The sequence below is a fragment of the Medicago truncatula genome, chromosome 5 (assembly GCF_003473485.1).
Source record: "Medicago truncatula cultivar Jemalong A17 chromosome 5, MtrunA17r5.0-ANR, whole genome shotgun sequence".
Lineage (NCBI taxonomy): Eukaryota > Viridiplantae > Streptophyta > Magnoliopsida > Fabales > Fabaceae > Medicago > Medicago truncatula.
In genome coordinates, this window is record NC_053046.1 from 22,166,817 (window position 1) to 22,178,776 (window position 11,960).

An 11,960-nucleotide genomic window follows, 5' to 3' on the forward strand; every position below is an offset into this window, starting at 1 on the left:
TTGAAATTGATTAACTTTGCCTATGGTCCTGTACACTTGAACAATTATTAGCCATTACCAATTGACAATTTTTAATATCTTGTTATCATCAAAACTCATTAAGGTTTATTGTAAAACACATTTTGTTCCAACAATCTCCCCCTTTTTGATGATGACAAACAATAGTATTTAAAATGTTCAATTGTTGTTGATCCAATTAACAAGTTGACTACTAGGTATGAGGTTTGTAAGCTCCCCCTGAGTCTAATAGACCTTTTAGGTGAGGTTTGTAAGCTCCCCCTAAGTTTTATACTCGTTAATTAAATTTCAATAAAATGCGCACAAGGAAATTAATAAAATTTCAGAAGTATTAAGAAATACCAAGAGTTTAGAAAATGGTTCTATTAATTTAACTTGATTAAATTAATGGGGCTCAGAGCCTAAAAATACTATACAACTACTCCCCTTTTGTCATCAACAAAAAGTAAATAAAACAAAAGAAAGAGTTTGTTCAAAAGATGTGAAAAACTGTAAATAAATATAAGTATCAGAGCATTTATAAGATTAAAAGAAGATTGTTTCAGAAGCAAATGAATGATACATAATCAGCAAGATACGACAAACAATCAGAGACAAAATTGTTTCAGAATACTAAATTGGAAAACAAAATCTAAACAAGCAAATATTTGGTGTGCAACTAAGGTTTGGCTAGTTTAGAGACTTGTTCCATCAAATATCTGATTTGCTCAGACTGTTTCTTCAGTTCTTCTGCTTGCTTATTCACAATTTCTTCCAAAGTCTCAGACTTCTGCTTAACCTTCTGAACTCCTTCATCTTTAGCTTCTAGCTTCTTCTTCATCCTTTGAAAAAGCTTGTTATCTCTTGAGACATAGTCACTTTCTAGAAAGAAGGGAGCATTAGCTAAAAGAAGTGGAGAACCTTTTCCTTTCTCAGCTGAGTGAATTTCTTCCAGATGCTTCTTAAGCACTTCAGCTTGGGTTCTTATGCATCTTTCACTTATCTGATCCAGCATTCCAGGAACATTTTTCTTCAGGTCCATCCATTGATCTTCATAGTGAATTGAAAGTACAGGCACTTTTCTGAGAAGAATTAGTCCTTGTATTTCATCACTTATTCGTTGAAGCTCATTATCAATAAATTCAGACTCTAGAATGTTTGGTAAAGGTTCTTGGATGGATATTGTATGAGATGAAGATGGTTGGTCAGAAGTAGTGTGTTGTTCAGGAGTTGTTTCATTCTAAGTTGGTGATTGGTTAAGATTCTCAAATTGGTGTTCAGGGTTAGTTTGGGTTAGGTCAGAAGCAACTTGTTCAGGAACAGTTTGTTCAGGAACACTTTGCTCATTGATGGTTGAGGTTTCAGGTTGGAAATTTGGTTGTTGATTTTCTAAGACAGTCTTTTCAGGGATTGTTTTAGAGGCCTTTTTAGGGGTTGTTTGCATCTCACCACCTAAGTGTTTTTCTAAGGAATGAAGGGTTGATGGTTGATGTTGTTGTTGGGGGTCTTCTAAAATGGCTTCTTCTGAAACTACTTCAGAGGGTTTTTGTGGTTCAAGGTTTGTTTCTGGGTGTTGGACGTTTAAAGGTTGGATAACAGGTAGTTGGAGGAAATGATCAGCAGGCAGTCTTTCACAGAGTTTTATCCTCTGTTGAGAGAGATGGATTTGCCTTTGATCAAGGTCTGAGGTATCAAAAGAGGGTGTTTTTGATGGTTTGAAATTTGGTAGCAGCTGATTGATGTGCTGACTCAGAGGAATGTCATCTGAGTCAGTGGAGGATGATGATGAAAAACTAAGAGTCTGAACATGAATATGAGCTTGTGGATCTTGAGGATTACCTAAAGGATGAGCTTCTTATCTTGCAGCTTCTGATGCAGGTTTTGAAGCAGCAGCTTCTGAAGTAGGTTCTGAAGGTTTGGCTTCTGAAACTTTCTTAGCTTTCAGAGTCTCTTGTAACAATACAGTTGCTTCCTTAATTGTTTGTTCTTCCACTTCAGCAGTCAGAGATGCAATCTTAGCAGCTTTCTCAGCATCCAGAGAATCATCAAGCCCTGTTGCTTTGAGCTGTTCATCTCTTTGCTGTCTGTAAAGTTCAGCTAGTTCCTTCTTCTCAGTAATACGATCTCTAGAATATTCCTTGGCCATGCGTTTCATTGCTGGAGTGACTACAAAACAAGCTGTCTCCATTGACAAAGGCTTCTTACTCTTCTTCAAATGAGGCTCATTTTCTTCCCTTTCTGACTGTTCAGAAGCTACCTTGACACGTTCTTGATAACTTCTTTCTCCTTTAGATCTTTTTCTTCTAATAGCTTCTTCACGAATAGCAGCTTCCCTTCTAGCGACTTCTTCACGAAGAGCAACTTCCCTAACAGCATCTCGAACCTCTGGCTTTTTGTCTCTTTTCTTTTGAATGACTTCGTCAGAAGCACATTCAGAAGCTGTTGAGCCTTCAGCCTTAACAGTTTTAGCTTTCTTGGATTTGGGTGCTGGAGTAGTCTCCTTCTCAGCATTCTTTGATCTATTCCTTTTAACCTTGAGAGGTGCTCCTCCTATCTTGTCAGGAATATATGCAAGGATGATAATTTCCCCAGTTTCATTGAAGTGAGCTTTTATGATTTGGTACAGAACCTCAGGATTATCCTCTTTTGAGATTGAGGGGAAATCCGTCATTAGATCTGATTGTACAGTTTCTACAGTCAAATCCTCTTCAGAAGTGATTAGATTTTCAATTAGCTTCATAGACTTCAGAGTCTTTCCACTAATGATCTTCCAAACCACTGTTCCTAGCTCTTCATCTGAAGATACTCCTGATTCCTTGAGATACTTCAGAAGCTTTCCTTTAACAAAAATCTTGGATAAAAGCCTTCCAAAGGGAATCTGTCTCCTTCCATTTCTTTGGCTTTCCCTCAGAGCCCAACACATATGATGTAGGATGTACTTTGGCAGATTTATCGTTTGAAATGTTGCAAGGCAATACAGAACTACCTTGTGATCCAAAGAAGGATAATCACTACCTCCTCCCTTCTGGAAAATGCATTCTGAAAGAAATTTCTTCAGAAGCCTATGAACAGGAGACAGCTCTGAAGATTTTGCCTTAGCATTTCCTTGATACAAGACTTCATTAACCTTGTCTTCCCACTGGCTTTTAACAGCTTCCACCTGATATAAACTGGTGTTTTCACATCTGCATACTCTAGCAATAGTTTCTGCAGTGATGGTGATCTACATTCCCATCACAGAAGACCTTATCTCAGTACCCTCGAACGGTTTCAAACCCATTTCTATTCTAGATTTTTCTTTAAGCTTTGTGTTCTCCTTCACCAGCTTAATTTCTTCTTCCTCAACATCTTTCCTATCAAATACTTCTGCTCTTACCCAGAAGTCTTTCACTAGATTCATGTAGGATGGTCCATTCAACATGCTGATGTACTATGTCAATTGTTGAGAAGCAAAATAGCCTAAGATATCCATTCCATTCCTTTTCATGGAACCAAAGTCGATGGAGGATTCCACTTGAACATCCAATATGTCCAGTGGTACGGTCACAGTTCTTTCTTTAAGAACATATGATTTGTTGGTGTTGATTCTGATAGAAGGAACCGAGCTTGAAGATGCCATTTGATTTTAAGAAGATGAAGTTTGGGTTTTAGGTTTTGAAAAACTGAGAGTGCTTACTTCGTAACGAACAAGTTTAGAAAATATGAAAGTGTGAGTTGTGAAGTGAGTAGTGTGTGTTTGTCTATGTGTTTTTAGTAAAAACGATTGCAATTCAGAAGAGGGGACAAACAAACATAACATTAATGACAAATTGGGGGCGTGTGAAAGTACATTTAAAAGCATATAAAGTCATCATTGCCCTTTTTGTTATACTCCAATACAAATACACCACGTCAGAGACTTTTCAGACTTACAACCTTGGTTAATGGGACAGGTGTTACTAAGACATAACTGCCAACGCTTCCACTAACCTTGCTATTCAGAAGTAAAGAACACAGCTTCTGAAGTTTTAGTGCTGACGTCATCTTCAGAAGCACATTTTCCTCAGAACCTCAGTTAAGAGCTTCTGATGGACCAAAGCTTCTGAATAGACTTCAGAACCAAACTTCTTATTCAGAGGCAAGCAAATCTTAATCAGACACAGGTGCATGTTCGAATTTTTCTTGATAAAATCAAATCTTTCAACAGTTAAAGGCTTTGTAAATATATCAGCCCATTGATTCTCAGTATCAATGAATTGTATATCTAAAACTCCTTTTTGAACATAATCTCTGATAAAATGGTGTTTGATTTCAATATGCTTGACTCTTGAATGTAGAATTGGATTCTTTGACAGACAAATAACAGCAGTATTATCACAAAAGATGGGAATACTGTTAGCATTAATCTGATAGTCTTCTAACTGATGTTTCATCCAAAGTAGTTGTGTACAACAACTTGCAGCTGAAATGTATTATGCTTCTGCTGTAGACATAGCAATTGTTGCTTGTCTTTTGCTAGCCCAGGATATCAGATTCTCTCCTAGGAATTAACAATTTCCACTGGTTGATTTTCTTTCAATCCTGTCACCAACATATTCAGCATCACAGAATCCAACCAACTGATAATCTAGGGATTTCCTATACAGAAGTGCAAGATTAGTTGTTCCCTTCAGATACCTGAAGATTCTCTTAACAACAGTTAAATGAGATTCTTTAGGATCTGATTGAAATCTTGAACACAAGCATACACTGAATAAAATATCTGGTCTAGATGCAGTGAGGTATAATAGAGAACCAATCATATCTTCGTATAGCTTATGGTCTACTTTAGTTCCAGTATCTTCTTTAGAAGCTCCTTTGTATAATTTTTTTGATGAACATATACTCCTTCTTTGCTTTGATTAATTTGAATTCCAAGAAAAAACTTTAGTTCTCCCATCATGCTCATTTCAAATTCATCCTGCATTAACTTAGAAAATTCATTGCAAAGATATGCATTAGTAGAACCAAATATTATATCATCAACATATATCTGCACAATCAGAATGTCATTCTTAAGAGTCCTTCTGAAGAGTGTTGTGTCAACTTGACCTCTCTTCAAATCATTTTTGGTTAAGAAATTACTTAGTCTATCATACCAAGCTCTGGGAGCTTGTTTCAAGCCATATAGTGATTTCTTAAGTTTGTAAACATGATCAGGATGCTTAAGATCCTTGATGGGATAAAACCGCAAGTGCACGGTCTTACCGAAGTAGTATGAAAAGAGTATCGTTCCGACAGGGAGTTATGAATTCAATTAACTTTAGACAATGATTAGACTAAAGGTTTATAAGGTAGAAAGTTTTGGGGGTTTTAATTAAAAGTAAATAATAAAATAAAAGATAAAAGCCTTGGGGTTATTGGTTCATCCTAACGACAAGTCCTTCTCAAACCAAACTATTAAACTTATAACTTTATGTTAGACCTAATTTCTCAAGACAGTTTCTCTTTTGTTCCTCTAGCAACCAAGCCTATTTCGCTGACTTGATTACTATTAGATTTTGGTTCCTCTAACAACCAAGCCTATTTCGCTGACTTGATTGTTATTAGTTCCCTTGAAGATCGAAACTATATGTCTCAAAGATTGCAAAGCCTATTTCGCTGACTTTGCAATCCTTGTCTAAATTCACTTGTTCGAATATCAAAGCTCCACTTTCGTTTTATGAATTGATATTTGAGATGATGGATAAACAATTATCAAACCCTCCACTTTCGTTTCCACAGTTTGATAATGGTTGATCCATGTTAAAGCGGTGAATTTAGATAAGGAATTAGGGTTACATAAGATTAAGGTTTAAAGCTTGGTTTGATTAGGATTATGTCATTAGACTTATCCAACAATCCCAAGACAAGAGAAGTCTACTCACTGACGTTCATTGTAGACAAGGAGAAGAAGAGAGAAAACATAAAAGTAAATAACAAAGAAAGTAAAATGAACTCTTATTAGAAAGACAATTGTCACATATTGTATTCCAAGAAAAGATGAATATTTGTGATGGCTAGCTATTCTATTTATAGTACACAATTGACTTAAAATCTAAGCAAGTATATTCTAAGAATATTCCACGGTAGATTGTGCGCCAAAATAGAATAGCTTGGAGTCCAAGCAAAAGCAGCAAAAAGTATTTTGGAGGGTGGCACGGCCGTGCCAGGCTTCTGACTTGTGGGAGACATATTTTGTCTCTCAATCTTTATATTTTCGTGTCCAATTTGCTCCAAATCCCTTTCTTTTGCTCCAAGACTCAATCCATCCAATATTCTTCCCTGAAATATAATAAATTGCAATTTAAAGTAAACTATCCTAAAAAGGAAATAATACTAATATAAAATTATATAAAATCTAAATAAAACTAAACTAAAAAGTATATTAAAATAGCATATAAATGACTCATCAAACTCCCCCATACTTGAATCTTTGCTTGTCCTCAAGCAAAAGGCATAAACATAGTAGCACCAACAGTTATATCAAATGACAATTCAATTAAAGCACATGTCTCCTCAAGAGCTTAAATCCCAAATGTACACTAATCACAAACTCAAGCATTTCTTGTAATTTTTATTCAACCCAACGATCAAGTTTCAAGTGAGTGTGTGTGTGAAGTCCAACCTTTTTCTTGCTCCTGTATAAGATATGCATTATGAGGAAACATGTTCTAATCCTAATACTAAACCAACCAAGAAAGATTCCTTCTATAATTCATATAAGAGAGATGGGAGTATTTGAGAATCTTTGTTCTTTGCCATTTGCACATTTTAAGTTCTTTATTTAAGGAACAACATCTTCACGTAGGAGGTCGGAGGGCCTACCCCCTTCCCCAATCTAGATTCAATGGTATCCCTTAAAACATCATCTTCACGTAGGAAGTCGGAGGGCCTACCTCCTTCCCCAATCTAGATTCAATGATGCTTTTTAAAGTTTTTCCTTAAGATATCAATCATCTTCACGTAGGAAGTCGAAGGGCCTACCTCCTTCCCCAATCTAGATTCAATGATGAGATCTTGGAATTTATTTGGCTTTTTGGCTTTTTATGCATTCCCTTATACTAACTTATACTACTGGCACTTTGAGAATCTTTAAAGGTTAATGCACCACTAAGATTAAAACGCGTTTCCTTAAAATACCTATTCATACATTTACTCAAGGGAAGCAACTTTGTGTTTTTCTCATTGGAGAATTTTATTCACTTTAAAACGAGATGTGGGTATATCAAGGAGACTTAAAACACAAGAGTTTGCTTTCATGTACAAGAATCAACAAAATAAGAGGAGACAATGAAAAATTTTGTGTCATGATATTTTCAATAGAAATTAGCTACTTAACCATGCCTTTTACAATAAAACAAAACAAAAGAATAAAGTTCAAGGGAGTTTGGAAACACTACGACTAAAGACACTTTATTAGGCTCCCCCCACACTTAGGAGAAGCATTGTCCTCAATGATTCAAGATAAAAGAAAAGTAGAAGAGAAGGAGAGGCAGAAGAGTGAGATAGAGATTAAAGAGATAAGGTGAAAAAGAAGAAGAGGAAAGCTCACATTTTTATTGAGGTCCATAGGGAGGTCCTTGGAGGTTGAAGTGTTGCATCATGTTCCGAAGCATTTGGTTATTTTCTTCGGATATGCGGTTGCCCCGTAGGACATCATTTCTTAGCCCGGATAATTCAACACCTTGCCTTTGTTGCTCGGTGCTTATCCTTTGTACCTCGGTTTGCATCCATGCCCATCTTTCATTGTTGTCGTTATGGTCATGGGGCTCCTCTTCATGGTGCATGTGTGCACCTTCTTCGTCACCTTGATTATGCTCTTCATGTACCTGTAATCCATCACCAACATACAACAAATTTTCCTCCACCTCGGGGTTAGTCCGAGATGGGTTAGGAAGTAGAAATAAAAGAGGTATGCGAAGTTGAAGTGCATAAGTCATGGGTGGGTGAATTTTAATGAAGTTCATAGCAAATGAGGTTTCAATATTAAGCCTATTGTTGCCCTCAATTGGATTTATCCCATCTTCCTCACCCACTCCAAACTTCCTAGCGATGAAGGTAATGATACTACCGACTACTATCTCAGCTCTATTATCAGGTCTAGCTCCTATGGAGAAAAGGTAATCAAGTAGGTAGAAACAAGTATTAACGGGATTGTTACTAAGCATTGCCCAAAGCATAAAAAGTTCATCCGTCCTAGTTGTTCCTACCTCTTTTCTACCCCAAATGGTACAAGCCATGACTCTCTGGAGGTATCTAAGTACTGGGTTGTGAATGTTACTAGCCTTATTGTTGCGAGGATTATATTGCCTTAACCCGGTAATGCGTTTCCAAAAGAGAGCGGGGTCATAGTTTTCCGACTTTAAATTTGGATTCCAAGAGTCATGGATGAACCCCGCATTTGCGAAGCGCATCTCTAAACAGAAATTTTTTTAAGAGACATCTCATAATCCATATTCAAAAGTCGTAAAGACACTCTATGGTCGGGGTTTTCAAAATTCACTTTATCCTTCGTAAATTCAATAGAACTTAAGAATTCATAAGTGAAATTTTCGAAACCTTTCATAGGTCTAAGCATATCAACCCATCGTAAATTTCCTAGTAAGCTAAACACATTATCCCTTAGTCCTAGCACACTCAAAGTATAAGGATCTGGATATCGACAAGGATGCAAAGGTTCAGAGAGAAGAATTTTATACCTGTCCCTTTGCTTGGTGTCCTTGAAGACTATGCCATGATTCCTGGCTTGAGTTTTCTTCTTTGATTGTGGTCCTCCGGAAGAGCTTGCTCCACCTTTCCTAGATGCCATTAATCCTTAACCTTGGTTGACCTTTTGTGTTTTGGTGAAGGTTGGGTTTTGGGAAATGTTTTTGGTGGAAAAGGTTGGTTGGGTGATGGTGAAGAATTTGTGGGTTTTTAGGTAGGTGAATGGGGGCTACGAATTTGATGATTTTTGGTAGGGATGGAGGAAAGTTGTTTTGGGAATGGTGTGTTATGATTGGGATGGTGTTTGTGATTGATGGGGTAAAGAAATTGTGTGAATTGGTGAAGTTTTGACGGAGATATGGAGTTTTTGAGGTTTTGTGGTTATGGAGGTTTTAGAAAAATGGAAGGATGAGAGATGTTTGTAGTTGAGAATGTGGGATGAAGAAGATGAAAGGGGAGGTAAAACCTAACCTGGGGTCGGGCACGGCCGTGCCAATCTTAGCACGGGCCGTGCCAACTTCCTAGATAATGGAATGGTTTTTGGAGGGCAAGGTCTGGCACGGCCGTGCCAGTGTGAGCACGGGCCGTGCCAAGGTTCTGGATAAATTGACTTCAAAAATTTTCCGTTTTCTCGAATCATACTCGGACAATTACCTACAAAACAAATAAAAACAAAACAAAACAAAACAAAAGCAGTTAAATGCTTGGGTTGCCTCCCACGAAGCGCTTCTTTATAGTCATTAGCTTGACGTTCAAGAGGTTTCTCTACCCTATACCCAATCTTTCCCAAAGGGATAGTGGCGTCAACCTGGCATTCTCTCCCAAATCACACATGGCTTTCTCAATGCTTTTGGATCCTATGACACAAGGTATGAGAAAACTTTCTAGATTCTTAAGTTTAGATGGAAATTTGTTTGGAAGTATTTCAATTAAAATTCTAAATTGGTCATCTAACTTTGATTTGACAAAACCTTGTGTTAATGGATTTTTAGGCTCATGAGGTGGTGAAACAAATGGCTTTTCATTTTCTCCTATAGTTTTATCACTTTGAGGCTCATCACTTCCTATCTCTCCCTCATTGTTATTAATTTTCACAACGGGGTCCTCTAATTGGTTACCATCCCTAAGAATAATAGAACTTATATGGCCTTTGGGGTTGGTTTCAGCTTGACCTGGAAAGATCCCGGTGGTTTGAGAGGAAGTAGTCACGTGTTGGGCCACTTGAGATATTTGGGTTTCAAGTATCTCATTGTGAGTTGCTATGGAGTCTACCTTGGATGTGATTTTGGCAAGAGAGTCATTCAAAAATTCAGTTTGGTTTTTAAGCTCTTGGAGTTGCTTGGATTGATCTATAACATAATTTTCCATTAAAAGTTCCAAGCTGGATTTTTGAGGGACTCTTTGGTTGTTTGCATAACTGGGTGGTGTTGTTTGTTGTCCAAAAAGATTTTGAGGGGTTTGATAAAAAAATTGGTTGTTTCTAAACCCTCGATTATATTGAGCATAGTTTACTTGCTCAGGACCTCTAACAAAACTACTTAGTTGACAATCAATGCCAATATGGCCAAATACACCACAAACTTCACAAGGAGGTGATATAGGAGCAGGTGTGACAACACTAGTATTCATTGTATCAAATTTTTGTGTTAGTGTGTCAACCTTAGCAGTTAGATGATCAAGGGAGGAAATTTTGTACATACCTGCCTCTTTTTTAGAGGGTGAAGAAGCAGTGATGACTCTCTCACTTGTCCACTGATAGTGGTTTTGTGCCATGCCCTCGATCAAATCATATGCTGTTGTGTAAGTTTTATTCATCAAAGCTCCACCTACAGCTGCATCAACATAGATTTTTGTGGTATACGAAAGACCATTATAAAAGGTGTGGATAATAAGCCACTTCTCTAAACCATGATGGGGGCAAAGCCTAAGCATTTCTTTGAAACGCTCCCACGCATCGTAAAGAGATTCACCATCTTTTTGAGTGTATTGAAAAAGCCTCGCCCTGAATTGAGCGGTTTGAGAAAGGGGAAAGAATTGGGCAAGGAAAGCTCGCCTCATTTGGTCCCATGAAGTGATAGAACCAATAGTCAATGAATGAAACCAAGCACTAGCTCTATCCCTTAAGGAAAAAGGAAAGAGGGGCAGCCTTACGGCCTCTTGGTTTGCCTTCAAAGTTCCACTGAGTTTTAAAAAATTTGAAACATGAAGATTCGGATCCTCAGTGGGTGATCCGAAAAATTGATTTTGCTGCACTAGGTAAATAAGTGCAGGCTTTATTTCAAATTTACTACCCTCAACCGTTGGGTACACAATAGCATCGTACGGCTCATCTGAAGATGTGATTGCATACTCTTTGAGAGCACGTTTCTCATCCATGTCGTTATTATTGTCTTTGAGCCATGCCTGAAATCAAAACGGTTAAAAATAGAAAATAAAAAATAAGGAGAAAGGGAGGGAGAGAGATATATATAGATATATATAAAATAAAAATAAAATAAGATAAGGAATTAAAATATATTATAAATATATAAAAAACAAAAAAAATAAAAAGGTAAGAAAAAGGAAATAAAATATTTTATAAATATATGTAGATATACTATTTTATATATATATATATATATATATATATTTATATTATATATTTTTTATTTTTTTTATTTTTAGACTAACCACTATTAAAAAGTTAATCAAATTACAATAACTCCCCGGCAGCGGCGCCAAAAACTTGATGGGATAAAACTGCAAGTGCACGGTCTTACCGAAGTAGTATGAAAAGAGTATCGTTCCGACAGGGAGTTATGAATTCAATTAACTTTAGACAATGATTAGACTAAAGGTTTATAAGGTAGAAAGTTTTGGGGGTTTTAATTAAAAGTAAATAATAAAATAAAAGATAAAAGCCTTGGGGTTATTGGTTCATCCTAACGACAAGTCCTTCTCAAACCAAACTATTAAACTTATAACTTTATGTTAGACCTAATTTCTCAAGACAGTTTCTCTTTTGTTCCTCTAGCAACCAAGCCTATTTCGCTGACTTGATTACTATTAGATTTTGGTTCCTCTAACAACCAAGCCTATTTCGCTGACTTGATTGTTATTAGTTCCCTTGAAGATCGAAACTATATGTCTCAAAGATTGCAAAGCCTATTTCGCTGACTTTGCAATCCTTGTCTAAATTCACTTGTTCGAATATCAAAGCTCCACTTTCGTTTTATGAATTGATATTTGAGATGATGGATAAACAATTATCTAACCCT

General features: G+C 36.7%; 1 non-coding gene across 1 annotated transcript; it reads left to right on the forward strand.

Moving 5' to 3' along the window:
• Positions 1–10,606: 10,606 nt before the first annotated feature.
• Positions 10,607–10,713, forward strand: LOC120580765 (small nucleolar RNA R71). Its single transcript, XR_005646523.1, has one exon. It is a non-coding gene; the product is annotated as a small nucleolar RNA R71 (small nucleolar RNA).
• The last annotated feature ends 1,247 nt before the right edge of the window (positions 10,714–11,960 follow it).